At 44.5% G+C, this 15,856-nt stretch overlaps 1 non-coding gene across 1 annotated transcript; it reads left to right on the top strand.

Moving 5' to 3' along the window:
* Positions 1 to 14,262: 14,262 nt before the first annotated feature.
* Positions 14,263 to 14,368, top strand: TRNAL-CAA (transfer RNA leucine (anticodon CAA)). Its single transcript has 2 exons — positions 14,263 to 14,300; positions 14,323 to 14,368. It is a non-coding gene; the product is annotated as a tRNA-Leu (tRNA).
* Positions 14,369 to 15,856: the final 1,488 nt, after the last annotated feature.

Genomic DNA, 15,856 nt, shown 5'->3' on the forward strand with positions numbered 1-15,856 from the left:
CCCACTCAGAAAGATCCTTTTTGTCATTCTCTGCCCCACTGTGCCCTATTCTTTCTCCCTCCTAGGACTCACCATTCTCGGACATCATTTCAGGGACTTGTTTACTTGTATGTTTGTTGTTGATGTATGATTGTTGTCTATCCCAGGATTCTCTGTACTTAAACAGACTAAATGACATGGTGTCCCATCATGAACCACCCTTAGGATAAGCCCTGTATGCCCTGCTCATACTGTCGTCTTGATTTGAGGTACCAATGACTCAACATACTTGTCTACCTAGTATACAGTAGGAAGGAAGATTTCCCACCTTGTTCCAGATAATTTACTCATTAATGAAGGTGTAACACTTACATGAAAAGCGCAGGACTCTATAGGGGAAAAAGAGAAAAAAGCTTTATTCTTTCCCCTCATAGTCCTTTAATAGGCATCTGCAAAATCCTAGCTTCTCGGTCTTGTGGATGAAATCACAAGCAGTTCCATAACCTTGGTTACTCTTAGATCATTAAAGTCCTTTACTCACTTTGAGAACCCAAGAACATTCTTGGTTCTCTGGGTTTGATACTACTCAAAATAATAAAACTTTAAACTCCTTAACCCTCCAATAAACCTCTCCAAAGAAATCCTTTTTTCTCTGTCAACCTCTCTTCAATTTTTTACGTTATTGAAGTAAGAGATGAGCCAAGTCTCTTAAAATAGTCACCAGCTCCCTTCTTTGTAAATTCTGAAGAGGAGCATTAAGTTCTTTGGCACGGAGGAGAAGGGGGATTCTTTATATTTGTCCTCTGCCTTTACTGCTTCCTCAGCCCAATATGAGATTATAGAGTTCCATTTTATCATCCTCTTACAAAGGCTAAATTTGAGCTTTTCTTAGCTTTATCTCTTTGAGTTACATGGAATTTTCCGCATGCTGAAACTGCCAATTCTTTTTCACATAGAAGTTCCTAAATCTCCCCATGATGAACTCGTGTAACAAGCTGTAGGGAGTCCATGTGGAGGACATTATATTTGTCCTCATGACATTTATTTTTCCTGTACTTTACATGGCACCGTAGCCCCCTTTTTATCTCCTCCCTTGGGAAAAGCCACATCTAATATTTCTGTTGCTGTACCCACTGAGTTCTCAAAATCTTCTCCCTAAACACAAAAAACATTTTCCACTTCTCTGGTCCAAAGAAGGGAAGAGACAAATTGCTACAGAGTTGGAATCAACCCGCTGATCTGAAATCCTCAGAAGACTCATTTGGGCTGGAGAAGGAGCAATCCGCAGGAAATTTCAGCCCTAATTTTCGCGAAACCCGCAGACACTCTCAGCCTTGCTCAGGCCCAGTAGGAGGCCCTTTGTCTCCGCCCTCATCCAATCAGCGTTCAGCGTCTCTTCCCTCCAGCCAATCAGCATCGCTGGGAGCAACCTAATTCCTAATTTGCCCTCGTCCCTTGACATTCAGTGGGCGGTGCCGCGCGCTGCGGCCAATCACACCCGACCGTGACCGGCCAGTGCCCTCTACGATGGCATGTGGGCAGGCTGCGACGGTCTGTAAGAGATGCAGGACTGTGCTCTGCTGTGGCTAGCCGCGCCACTCCCGTCGCGTTTGTGTTCTTCGGCTGCAGATTCAGAGGAAGCCGGCAACCAAGAGATTCGCCAGCCAGAATGTTGCAGCAGCAGGGGTGCTCTCCGCGGCTGCGGCCGTGGGCACGGCGGAGCACGCGACTCTGGCCGCAGGGCAACATTATGTTCCAGGTACTGAAGGAACAGCTGCCCAGCGACGCCGTCGTCATGCTGCACGTGGTGGAGCGGGACCTCTTTGACCACATCGTGCGCGAGGCGACCCAGCTTAGGCGGGAGAGCGCTGATGAGCGCGGTGAGCGCCAGGCCGTGGGTTCTGCCAAGACCAGCGCCGCTCTCCTGTCCCTCCTGCTCCCTGAGCGGCGCTTTCTGTCCATGCATCCCCCATCCCGGCAGGTGGATGGCGGGTGTGGGTGGCGCGCCACACGCTCTAGTTAGAGGGGCGGGCCTTGCGTGGGAGGCTCCGGGATAGGCGGCGCTGCCGAATAATTGCGGAAAATCGCAGATTTACAGATATAGCTCGGTTATCATCCAGGCTATAGCAGAGATCCGAGCACCTGGGCCTTGGATGTGTTGCAGACGAAATGGTGTTTCCAGAGTAAAGGCTCAGGGAAGGAGAAAACATTTGAGAAAGCCAGGGAAGTCATGGGCGCAGGAAAAGGTCCAAGCAGTTGTGGGAGGTTAGAATCCAGGCACCTGGACCACTCCTGCTGCCTCACTCCCTGGCGAAGTCAGAAATAAAATCTGATTCACTTTCAGTAGAAGCTGGCTTGTGTGCTGCTTTGTCGGGTGGAAGTCTTCACTGGGTGGGTGTGCTGGGTAAGGAGAGCTCAAAGATGAGGTTCCTCTGATAGATGGAGTGTTCTGACGTTCCCCCCCGCGCCCCCCCCACCCCCAGCCACGCCCCGGACTCTTTCCTTTCCTATTTCTCGTTTAGTCATCTTCATCTCCTGTACCAGGCCTTTGCACTGTTGGGCCTCTGTGCGTTCAAATGAAGTAGGATGTGAAGCCAGACGGGCAAGTAGAAGGTGCTGAGAGAATACTAGTCATATAAGCCAGGCTTATTAGGGGGAAAGGAGCCTAAGATGAAAGATAAAGGGTAAGAAAGAGCCCTCCCACCACCACGCACACCCCCTATATTTTTCTCCTGCTACATCTTGGAGCTAGCACTCAATTTTAGAATTTGCTGCTTTCCTCTCATTCGGCTCTGCTTCCTGTGTTTATTCTTTTCCTCTCATCTTTGTTTTCTCTCATTCCTGTTTTATTCTCTCCATTTACTGACGTTTCTTTTCTCGTTTTACTTCTAACTACCCTTTTTCCTCCTTTCTAGCCCTTATTGCATATTGTCCTCTTTTTCTTTCCTTTTGTCTTCTCCCCTTTTCCTTGCCACATTTCATTTTTCTCTGTACGTAGAAAGTTTTACATTTGGGCCCAAAATAGATGCAACCAATTCTCTTCTGCCATCTTCCAGCGTCAGACTTCAGAAGAATTTGTGAACTACCACCGTTTTGAAATCCTTTCTCCTAATTCTGTTCTTGTTGCATTCCCCTCTGGTCCACTCACCAGATCACATTTGGATGGTTCTCAAAAAAACATGGTTCCATCTCTCCTTGCTTCCATCTACCAGGACCTGGTGAATCTTGTCATCCTCAGACTGCCCATTCAGCTGGTGAGAACTGGGAAACATGGCTGTATTCCCCTATTGTCAGTCTTCAGGTTACTTTTTCCAGAAGCACCACAACAGCTTGTGGTTAAACTTCCCATTTGTAACCCTGAGCAGAGACTGTAGTCTACTGGATTAGAGTGTTGGGCTTCATCAGCCTTGACACCCTTTAGGCTTTCTCCTAAACTCATAAAGAGGCTAGCCACACCATCCCCTTTCTCCTAAGTGAAAACCCTTGTGAAAGATGCTCTGCCTTAAGAGCTAAATGGACAGGACTTGATCACAAAGCATCTCTAAGAATCTCTGAAGATTGCTATAGCTGTGTGTAAAAATGGTCCCCATCAGTGTCCCTCTCATTGCTCTATTTGTTTAGAAGGCCTGGGAACGGAGAAAAAGACGTAGGCTGCTAACAGCCCCAGCAGTAAAATAAGGTGAGAAAACCAGTGGGTTGAGGACATGTGCTGGGAAGAACTTGTGTTGTGAGGCTTGCCTCTGGTTATGCCAACCCTCTCCCTGACCTGTAAAGACACCCAGCATGATGCCCAACACATAAATGCCTGCCCCTCAGCCCTCTCCACCAGGAAAACCTAAATCTGGCTACTACATCTATTGAGATGACTGCAACACTACCCAGTATTTCAAGCTTATTAACTCAAGTCTTGATACTCTGAAGGCAGTAATTTCAGAATAGAAAACAGAACTGAGGTCTGGGTAGATACTGGGAAAAGGAGATGGGATCTGAAAGTTGCTTGGTAGCAGGAAGTGGATGATGTTCAAGGGGCATACAAGAAAATTGTTGCAGAGAAGTGAGGTGGTTCACATCTCCACTGATGATCTAAATGAGGCTATTTTTCCCTGGAGGGCTTTAAGATGATAACAGAATGAAAAATGAAATGGAGGTGGTTATGGCAAATGGCTTGGAGGAAATAGCATCTCCCCTGCCATATGCACTACTGCAATCCAGCATGGAGAGAGGAGGAGGGGTGACAGAGCACTGTAGGAGGCTTTTTAGAAGCTACAGTAAGACCCTCTTTGTGTAACCAGAGCATCTAGACCTCCTGAGTCCCCTCCCTTCAACCACCAACACCATACAGTGGAGCCTAGGAGATGGCAGTGATGATGCTGTGTGAGTTTTTCAGGTTCGCCAAGGCCACCACGAGCTGGGAATCTAGGCCTTGCTGACTTATCAAAGTTCAAAGTTTATCTTGGAGGATTCTCATCTTGGAAGAGGGCAGGACAGGGGAGGGGGAAGTTCAAAGGAGAACAGAGAAACAACTTGGAAGCTTGAGGGAAGGGCCCAAGGCACTAAGAAGACATAGGGCAAAAGGTCCAAGAGCAAGAAGAAAAGACTTCCCCTAAATTTAAATCAGATGATGCTGTCCAAGTGCATCCTCTTCATTATTATTCCATCTTCCACCCTACAACTCTACCCTGCCCTAGCCTGGTGTCACCTCCTCCTCAGCCTGCCCAGACTTCTTCCCCTGTTTGTCTTCTCCCCTCCACCCAACTCCCTATAACAAGGTAAGAAGATTCCTTAACACAAGTCCACGGGCACTGTCACCTCGCACATGTGCAACATGGCAACTACTTCTAGGAGGTGAAATGGAGCAAGAAGACAGCCCAGTGGAGTTAGAATCATAACCAGGGGCAGGGGCTGGCCCCGTGGCCAGAGTGGTTAAGATCGTGCTCTCTGCTGCAGGCGGCCCAGTGTTTCGTTGGTTCGAATCCTGGGCGCGGACATGGCACTCCTCGTCGGACCACGCTGGGGTGGCGTCCCACATGCCACAACTAGAAGGATCCACAACGAAGAATGTACAACTATGTACTGGAGGGGCTTTGGGGAGAAAAAGGAAAAAAAATAAAATCTTTAAAAAAAAAAAAAAATCAGAACCAGGGGCAGAGTCAGGGGCATGGCCCACAAAGAATTTAAATAAAAAAACAAAACCAAACAAGTCAGTGTGATTTTTATTACCACCCACCCTGTCAATCATAAACAATGTCAGTGATAAAATACCTCTGGGTAAAATCTTCTGGTGGTCTAAGTTCTAAACAATTGTAGACTTACAGTTGTAGGTTGAATTAGTTTGTCTATCTCAAGATCCTAATGCTTCAATTAGAACATTCTTTTTTTCTTTAAATATTTTATTTTTCCTTTTTCTCCCCAAAGCTCCCCAGTACACAGTTGTGTATTTTTACTTGTGGGTCCTTCTAGTTGTGGCATGTGGGACACCGCCTCAGCATGGCTTGATGAGTGGTGCCGTGTCCACGCCCAGGATCCGAACCAGCGAAACCCTGGGCTGTGGAAGCAGAGCACGTGAACTTAACTGCTCAGCCACGGGGCCGGCCCCCAGCACATTCTTGTTATTTATCTTTTAGTAAACATTATATTCTACATGGAAATTAATATGGAGAATTTACATTACTGTGTCAGCTCAGGACAGAGGCCCACTCAGCTACACATGCTCACTTCCAAAGTAAGTTCTTAACAGTTTGGTTTGGAACCATTTATGCTCACTTTGGGCACAGACGACCTCTCCATGGCCTAAGGGACCACATATACCTGTATTTAAACGGTGGATTAGAAATACACAATAGCACAGTGGTTGTAAAGATGGAGAATCAACTTGAGTTAAACAATTCTGTCACTCTACATAGCCGCTAGCTTGGAAGCTAAAACAGTAAAACAGTGTGAACTGCAAAGTGTAAGATATTTGTTTGGTAAGTACAAATTTTAGTTTAGGCATGAAATATTTTACTGAATTTGAACATTTTTTAAAATTGAAAAATCTGAGGGGCCCCAGCCCGAGGGCGCAGCGGTTAAGTGCGCACGTTCTGCTTCGGCTGCCTGGGGTTCACCGGTCGGATCCGGTGCGGACATGGCACCGCTTGGCGAGCCATGCTGTTGTAGGCGTCCCACGTATAAAGTGGAGGAAGATGGGCATGGATGTTAGCTCAGGGCCAGTCTTCCTCAGTGAAAAGAGGAGGATTGGCAGCAGATGTTAGCTCAGGGCTAATCTTCCTCAAAAAAAAAAAAGAGAAAGAAAATAAAATAATATTGAAAAATCTAGAGTGAATGTCTCTAGAATATGAAACATGTTACTCAAACGTCATCTTCTTTAAAGCTTTCCACAGTCCTTCCCAGGCAGTTCTAAAAGCTGTATCTTCTTGATACCTGGCAACATTTCAGCACCTCTCAGAGATTATTCCAGCTATTTCAAGCATCTTGCTCTCTAACACCATCTGTCTTTCTAGTTCGCTCCTTCTGATCCACTGTTTTGTTTTGTTTTTTTTTTTTAAAGATTGGCACCTGGGCTAACAACTGTTGCCAATCTTTCTTTTTTTTTCTTTTCTGCTTTATCTCCCAACCCCCCGCATATAGTTGTATATCCTAGTTGCAGGTTCTTCTAGTTGTGGGTTGTGGGACGCCGCCTCAACGTGGCCTGAGGAGCGGTGCCATGTCCACGCCCAGGATCCGAACCCTGGGCCGCCGCAGCGGAGCGCGTGAACTTAACCACTCGGCCACGGAGCCGGCCCCTCTGATCCACTCTTGATCCCACTGGGATTCCAGTCTGTCACTTCATAACTGACTCACTCTACCTCTGTCCTCCCTCCCCTCCTTGCCCAGCTTCTACTCCGGGTTCTACCATTGTAGTCACTCCTCTGGCACACACCCTTATGTCCTGGCCCCTCTCCCTGAGCCTTAATCGCTTGGCAAGAAGCCTTTGCTACTGTCCCTATAGCACTCAGGTGGCAATCTGAGGCCAAGTCGTTCCTAGGCACAACAGCTTTCCCACTCCCCACACCTCCACCCTAGCATGTCCATCTTTTCAATCATCAATTTTCTCTTGACTTCAGGGGTTCTTAGCCTGGGATCCCAGTGGATAGACTTCAGGGGCCCATGAATTTGGGTGGGAAACAATTTACATCATTATCTTCACTAACCTCTAGCTGAAATTGAGTATCTCCTTCCATTAACAACGGAGACAGCAAACCACAGTAGTATGAGCAGGACCCAGTGTCATGAATAAAAATCATAGATATTTTTATATCACATTACAGTTGTTGCAGATATTTCAGAATGTCATTTATACTTATCACTAATTCAAAATGCTACTATATCTTATTATTTAATGTGTTAATAAATAAGCACACATATTACTATATCAGAAATTAATTTTAGCATTTTGATAACAGAATTTCAGCATAGTTTCCTTTGTAATCCTATGTATTTTGTCTTATGCATTTAAAAACATTATGAAGGAACTTCCTCAACATGATAAAGGATATATATGAAAATCCTACAGCTAACATTATCATCAAAGGGAAAGACTGAAGGCTTTGCCTATAAGATCAGAAACAAGACAAAGATGTCCACTTTCACCACTGTTATTCAATATTGTAGCAAGAAGTTCTAGCCAAAGCAATTAGGCGATTAGGCAAATAGAACACATCCAAATTGGAAGGGAATAAGTATAAGTTTTAGTTGCAGATGACATGATTATCCTATATATAAAAAATACCCAAGAATCCACACAAAAAAACTACTAGAGCTAATAAACAAGTTTAGCAAAGTTGCAGGGTACAAGATCAAAACACAAAATTCTGTCGTATTTCTATACACCAATAATTCCATTTACAATAGAAAACAATTCCATTTACAATAGCCCCCAAAGAATAAAATACCTATGCATAAATATAACCAAGAAAGTGAAAGACTTACACATTGAAAACTATAAAACATTGCTGAAATAAACACCCAAATAAATGGAAAGATATCCCATGTTCATGGCCTGGAACCCTTAATATTGTTGAATCAATACTACCCAAAGTAATGTACAGATTCGATGTAATCTTCAATAAAATCACAATGGCCTTTTTTTCTTTTGCAGAAATGGAAAAGCCAATTCTCAAATGCATCTGGAATTGCAAAGGCCCTCAAATAGCCAAAATAATCTTGAAGAAAAAGAACAAAGTTGGGGGAATCACATGTCCTGATTTCAAAACTTACTACAAAGCTACAACAAAAGTCATCAAAACAGTGTGGTACTGGCATAAAGACAGACATATAGACCACTGGAGTAGAATTGAGAGTCCAGAAATAAGCCCACATATCTATGGTCAACTGATTTGGAACAATGGGGAAAGAATATCTCTTCAACAAATGGTGTGAAGACAACTGGATATCATATGCAGGGTGGAATTTGACCTCTACCTCATACCACATACAGAAATCAACCCCAAATGGATCAATGACCTAAATATAAGAGCTAAAAATCATAAAACTATTAGGAAAAAATAGGGGTAAATCTTCATGATCTTTGATTTGGATTCTTAGATATGACACCAAAAGCATGAGCAAGAAAAGAAGAATAGATAAATTATAATTAAAATTCAAAACTTTTATTCATCAAGAACATTATGAAGAAAGTGAAAAGACAAGCTACAGAATGGCAGAAAATATTTGCAAGTCTTCTAGCTAATAAAGATCTAGGATCCACAATATATAAAGAACACTTACAACTCAAGAACAAGAAGACAACCCAATTTAAGAAATGAACAAAGGAATAGACATTTTTCCAAAGAAGATATACAAATGGCCAACAAGCACAAGAAAAGATACTAGTTTTTAGGGAAATGCAAATCAAAACTACAATGAGGCACCACTGCACACCCACTGGGGTGGCTGTAATAAAAAATAAAAGGAAAATAGGAGAAGTTGGAAGCCTCATACATTGCTGGTGGAAACGTAAAGTAGTTCAGCTCCTGTGGAAAATAGATTGGTAATTCTATGTTTAACTTTTTGAGGAACCTGCAATCTATATTCCAACGACCCACCAATTCCGTTCCTAGGTATATACCCCAAAGAATTGAAAGCAGTGAGAAGCGAGTAAGAGAAACCTCAACTAAATTGGAGGTGGGAAGGCCTGTAGGGGGAGCTCTCATGCCATATCATACATCTTCAATTACTCCAAACAGGAAAAGACCTAGGCTTGCATCTCAAACAGAAAGTACAACTACTTTATCACTAAAGGAAGATTTTTCTCCCCACCTGGCAACAGCCCAGCCAATGAGAATTACTGCAGCTCAGCGAATGAAAAGCCATTTCTGCCCTGAACTGTTATTTTCCTCCAATGGACTTTGAGTTAGAACATCTGCTCCCTACTCCCCCTTTTTCTCTATAAAAGCAAGCTCTCTTCCTTTGTTCTCTGGATTTCCCTATGGTTCACCATAGTATTTACATCCTGAATTGCAATTCTTTTGGCTATTCCCAAATAAACTTGTCTTGAGAGTAAAATAACTGGTGAATTTTCTTTTTTAAGTTGACAACAGGCACTTAAGTGTATGTACACACATGTTCATAGGAGCACTATTCACAATAGCTAAAGTTGCCCGAATGTCCACCAATGGACAAATTGTGGTATATTGATACAATGGAATATTGTTCACCCATAAAAAGGGATGAAATACTAATACATGCTACAATATGGATGCACACTTGTGTGTGTGCTAAGAAAAAGAAGGCACACACAAAAGGTCACATATTATATGACTCCATTTATATGAAATATTCAGAATAGATACATTCATAAACATAGCAGATTGGTGGTTGCCAGGGGTTAGGGAGGGTGGAACAGGGAGTGCTATAGACTGAATTTTGACCCTTCAAATTTAGGTGTTGAAGTCCTAATCCCCAAAGTTGAAGGCTTAGGTGTTGATGGTATTTTAAGTTGGGGCCTTTAGGAGCTAATCAGGTTTAGATGAGGTCACGAAGGTAGGGCCCTCAGAACTGTGAGAAAATAAATTCCTGTTAATTAAGGCACCCAGTCTATGGTATTTTGTGATGGCAGCGCAAGCTGACTAAGATAAGGAGTAACTGCTTGACCGGTACAAGGTGTCCTTTTGGGATAATGAGACTATTTCAGAAATTAAATAAGAGACAGTGGTTGTACAACATTGTGAATGTGCAAAGTGCTACTCTGAATGGTTAATTTTACGTTATGTCCCTTTCACCTTCGTGTTTTTAAAACAAACAAACAAAAAACATGAGAAATTTTCTGTGGGCTTCATCACGTGGCCAGAGGAGTTCAAGGAATGTTGAGAAGTCCAGCAACACTGGATCACTCCATCAGTATGCCACACCACGTAACACTTGTTTTCAAACAAACCCAAATCCTTTTTGGATTCCATGGTCTCCTGTAGCTAGCATTCCATTTTGCTGATCCCCTTCACAGCAGAATGCTTCTCAAAGGACATCACTGTGCGCTGTGACCCCCTCCAATCTGTCCTCCATCCTCACCAGAACCCTGCTACGCTGGGTCCTCATCTTCTGCAGCATTGGATGCTCTCCTCCACACTCTTTCTCCACAATACCAGACTCTCCACTTTTTCTCTCTTCCCCACTGGCCATTCTTTCTCAGCCTACTATGCTGCTTTTCCCTCTTCTTTCTTAACTTATTGGAATGTCCCAGGGCCCAGTCCTTGACCCCTATCCCCACTTACTAGTGAACTCAGCCTGTTTCATGGCTTTAAATACAATCTATTGGCCAACGACCTTCTACTTTACATCTCCCACTGGACCTCTCCCTTGTATTCCAGATGCTTGCAGCTGTCTACTTGACTCTTCTAACAGGCATCTTAAACCTGAAGATAGAAAACCATACTCTCCCTCCTCCACAATCTGCCTCCTCCCAGCCTTCCCTAACGGCCAAATGCTCAGGCCTCAAATCCAAGAGTTACAAGCCATTTCTTTACTTCTTGCACATAAATCAATCCTGTTGGCTCCACCTTCAAAATATGTCCAGAATTCAAATATCCCTCATCACCTGGCCTGCTGCCACCCAGTCCAGTCCAAGGGAGCCTGCAGTAGCCTCTCAGTTGCTCTCCCTGCTTCACTCTTGCACTCTACAGTCTACTCTCCATATGGCAGGTAGACAATCCTGTGAAATTAGGCCATATCTTACCACACCTCAGCTCAGAACTCTCCTCTTCACTGAGTGTCAATCTACAGGCTGACACATGGCCCTCTTACTCAGTTCCAGACATATTGTCTGTTTCGCATTCCTTGCTGCCCCTTGATCTGCTCTTCCCTCTCCCCTCAGATATTTTATCTGGTCACCCCTTGACTCTCCTCAAATGTTTGCTCAAAGGGAACATCCCGAGAGGCCTTCTGAACCACCTGCATCTCCCTCTACCCTCCTTTCTCTGCTTTATTGTTCTTCACAGTACTTATCACTTGCACATATAATTATTTTGTTTATTCTAGATCTTTCTAGGCTGGAATGTGAGCTTTTCAGCACAGATCTTTTGTTTTCTTCTCTGCTGTATCCCAGTCCTTGTCCTCCAAGGGCTCAGGTAGAGCCAGGGCATTTTCTGGGCAAGCTAGAGGTAATAAAGGCAAATAAAGCACGTTGAGCAAAAGGCAGCTAGCTCACTGGGGCACAGGGGAGACTGTGAGGTGAGGTCAGGGGGGTCAGAAGGTCCTGAGGGTCAAGTAGGCCACCAGAGGAATTAGGATATTATCGCAAGGGTTATAGAAAGCATACCTCCCATTCTGACAATGCTCATGTCCTCCCTTCAGTTATGGCTCCAATGTGTAAGAAATGATTTTCCAAAACTGGGAAACAGAAAAGAGATTACTAGTGACAAAGACTCTCTCCTTGATCAAACTTTAGCCAGGTTCCTCTGAGCCCTCTTTTCAACTAGGGCCCTCTTTTCAACCTCGGGCTTCCATGTCCATCCTTGCCGAGTCTAGTTTTAATAAGAATCCTGCTAGGTCAGTTTAGCAAGAATCTCCCAACCTTTGATATCTGATCACCCCTCATATCTAATCAAATTTCTCATCCCCCACCATCCTCCAGGTCATATCTGATGACCCTGACTCGCCTTCAGCAGAAATCCTGTTAGGTCAGTGTAGCAAGAAATCTCCCTACCCTTAATGTGTCCTCTTAGTCATTTTCCATCCGTTGACCCGCACCCAGCTCCTTGGCTGTAAATGCTCACTTGTCTTTGCTGTATTTGGAATTGATCTCAGTTGCATATGAGGTCTCTTATCACTTATTATAATAGTTCCTGGATAAAATCTGTTTTTATCATTTTAACTGCTGTCTGGTTCTGGTTCTCTTGGACAGTAGGTGTCCTTACAGTGGAGTGCTTAGCATTGTCTAGCAGCCCCTTGGGGATTATCTGATTCCTGGGCACCTTTGACTGACTTCTATTGACTTGACTATTTTACAATTCTATAGGAGTAGAGGTTAACTTGTAGAAAATTGATAGGAATGCCAATGGTTTCTGTCTGAGAGCAAGGCCAAAAATTCCTGTTTCCAGCAATACGAATAAAATTTGGCAAGAGATGCACCTGATTTCTCTCTGGTAGGAAAAAAAAATAACCTCAAAGTAAAAACCATAATCTTAAACATCACATTTTATTACACTTAGGATATTAATCTGCCATTTGTTTGTTAGCAATCTCTTTTCAGTATTCCTTTGGCTGACTGATTATTTTAAAAATCTCTACAAAATCTCCTTTGAATTGGTTATAACATAGTACAGGGCTCCTCATCAATGAGTTGAATAAAATCTGGATACATGTGCATCATATGTTTGTGTGAGAGTCATGTGTTTTATTTTTTGAAAATTATTTTAGCAAAATTCACCTCAGTGAGGGCTTACTTGACCACCCCAGTCTAAAAAAAGAACTCCACCATTTCATTGCCCTGCTTTTGTTTTGTCTTCGCAGTTTGCAGATATTTGTTTGTGCTGATTGTCTGCCTCCTGAGCAGTCAGCTTGCCAGGGCAAGGGCTACTGTGTTTGTTCACTGCCGTATCTTCAGTGAATCCTCAATAAAGAAAGAAAGAATGAATGAATGAATGAATGAATGAATGGTATGTGGTCTGGAGCAGAGGAGCTGGGCCTTCCCCTTTGATGCTAAAGCACAGTTGCTGTCTTTCCACTCTTGTTAACTGCTCCCCTGAATTCTTTTTCAATTAGGCCTGACTCGGATTTCTGTGTTTGTCTCTGTGTTGTCCAGTTTTAGCCAGAATCTCCCATCCTTGATATCTGATCGCCCTTGATATCTAATGGGGTTCCTCACCCTCCACCTGCCCTCTGCCCCACCAAGTGATGTTTCATCACGGTGGTCTGCCTTCAGCAAGAATCCTGTCAGGTTGGTAGATGGAACTCCTCCCTTACCCTTGATGATATTTTCTCTTACTAATTTTCCATCCACTGACTGCCACGCTGCTCCTTAGCTATAAATTCCCACTTTTTCTTGTATCCGGAGTTGAGTTCAATCTCTCTCTCCCTCCCTGCAAGATCCCATTGCAGTAGTCTCTACACCTATCCTGAGAGCTCCCTTTGAATAAAGTCTTCCTTACAATGCTTTAACAACTGTCATAAACGAATAATATTTCTCTTTAACACTGGTGCCCCATTATTTCTAACCACGGCTGCGTGACTTGGCAGAGGAAGAGGGGTAGACCTTGAAGGACGAGTATGCCCGGGACAGTAAGGCAGAAAGTCCTAATAACAATGAAAACAACAACAGCAATCACTTGCCACTTAAGTCTGTGGCAAGTGTATTTCCACGTGCTTTCCACGTATTAACTCAAGTAGTTGGCGTTTCCTCAGCGAGGGGAGGGGACATGCGGCGGGAGCCAGGGGTCTGGCAGTGGAGGGTGACCCAGGTGGGTAGCTGCCTGGCGCTTTTTCTCTCCCTTTGCTGCTACAGTTTCCTGTCTTTGCAGGGCGGGCGCCTGCGCCGTGGTCACTAACCCCTCTGGTGTTCTAAAGGGGATTGTGCTTGCCTCTGGAGGCTCGGTTCGATTCCCGGCCTGGGAGAGCCAGGCTGAACGGTCCCGGGTGCAATGTAGATGCAGCGTCCTCTAGAGCTCCTCAGGAGAGCCAGGCGCGCAATTGGCGCTTCTTCACGACCCTGGCTAGGTAGGTTGGACGACAGCCTGTCTCGGCGGTTGGGTAGGGCAACGCGGCCAGCCGGCACAGGAAGCAGGCTTTACAAAGAGGGCGGTAGGGGCGGGTGTCAGGATGGCCGAGTGGTCTAAGGCGCCAGACTCAAGGTGCTCACCTTGCCTACGGGCTTTCTGGTCTCCGAATGGAGGCGTGGGTTCGAATCCCACTCCTGACACGTGCGTTTTTTTCTCCCTCTCAGGGACCCCAAAACCTCGAGGGCGCCTGGCGTTTTCTTCTCTTTCCCGAGAAGGCGGCCGTACTCAGACTCTACCCTTTGCCACTGTCCTCCGCTGCCCATTTTTCCGGATTTACAATGGCTGAGCAGCTGCCTGAATAGAGAGGAAGGCGGTTTACCCGACGTTCATCCAATCATATTCATGCGTGCAAAGTACGTCAGGCGTCAAACGCTTAGTCTAGTTTGTTACAGGACGCTTGTTTTCTCAGTTCCCTGGTGGTCTAGTGGTTAGGATTCGGCGCTCTCACCGCCGCGGCCCGGGTTCGATTCCCGGTCAGGGAAACAGGTTTTTTTTTTTCTCTTCCGATTTGAAATAGTCACGTGTTTGATAACTTTGGAAAGTATGAGAGGCGAGCATTATTGCAGTTAATGAGGGCCGGCTGTGTGTTAGGTGTAGTCCTATACCTGCAAAAAAGGTAAGGACGATGCGGGCAGCACTAAGTGGTCCAAAAGAGGAGCCTGAGGGTGCCACAAGTGCCTGGTCTTCTAACGCCTGGGTTTAAAAAGTCGCCCCAAAAATCCAAAAGGCCATTAGAACGGCACATGCCACCTAGAGGGATGGCTCAGGAGGGTCTTAGCTTCTCACAATGCCTCAGGCAGCTGTCGCGATGTAAAGAAGTCAGGTAATTTTCCCCCACTCCAATATCTACCTTTTTATTTTGAAAATAGATTGAAACAATCAAAATAATGACATAACGAGTACTAGTGTTCTCTCTATCTACACGCAACATTGGTTACTATTTTGCCGCATTTTCTCTTTGTCCAGAGAGCTTCCCCAGCCTCCCACCCGTTTGAAAGTTGCAGACATCATTACACTACCCTGTGCCACACCTAAGAAAATCAGCATTATCGTGTCATCATATGCCAGTCTACATTAAAATTTCCCCCAGTTGCTCCCCAAATATCTTTCATAGCTGCTTTTTAAAAGTTTTTGTTCTAGGAATTTTCATTGCCCATTTTTCTATTGTGGTCCTATTAAAAATAGCATATTTTAATAATATAACACTTAAATCGCACATTTGAGTTGTATCTTCTTAACATTTGTATAATATTCTGAGCCTATATGCTTAATTTGTTATTTTTCAAAGTATTCACTTCTCCCTGGGCACCTTTTCTAGACCTCCAGGCCGGGGATGCCTTAGGATAGACTCTACTTCCCAATTATAAGCTGACTTTCCAGACGACCCCAGGCCTTGGACAAAGAATTTTCCCACTGCTTTACTGTGCCCTAGCAGTTGGCTTTTCTGTAATCCAGCCTAGTGTGGAGCACAGCCTAGTGAATGATGGCTCGGTCAGTGGTCAAGTTGTGCTGAGTTCAAGTCCTGATGTATCCTTTTAGCTAAAGGCAAGCTGTTTATCCTCTCTAAGCCTTAACTTTCTCATCCCTCAAACTGGTCAACCAAAGGATGAAGAAAAAAGAGAATGAAA

Source organism: Equus caballus, chromosome 21 (genome assembly GCF_041296265.1).
Source record: "Equus caballus isolate H_3958 breed thoroughbred chromosome 21, TB-T2T, whole genome shotgun sequence".
NCBI classification, from domain to species: domain Eukaryota; kingdom Metazoa; phylum Chordata; class Mammalia; order Perissodactyla; family Equidae; genus Equus; species Equus caballus.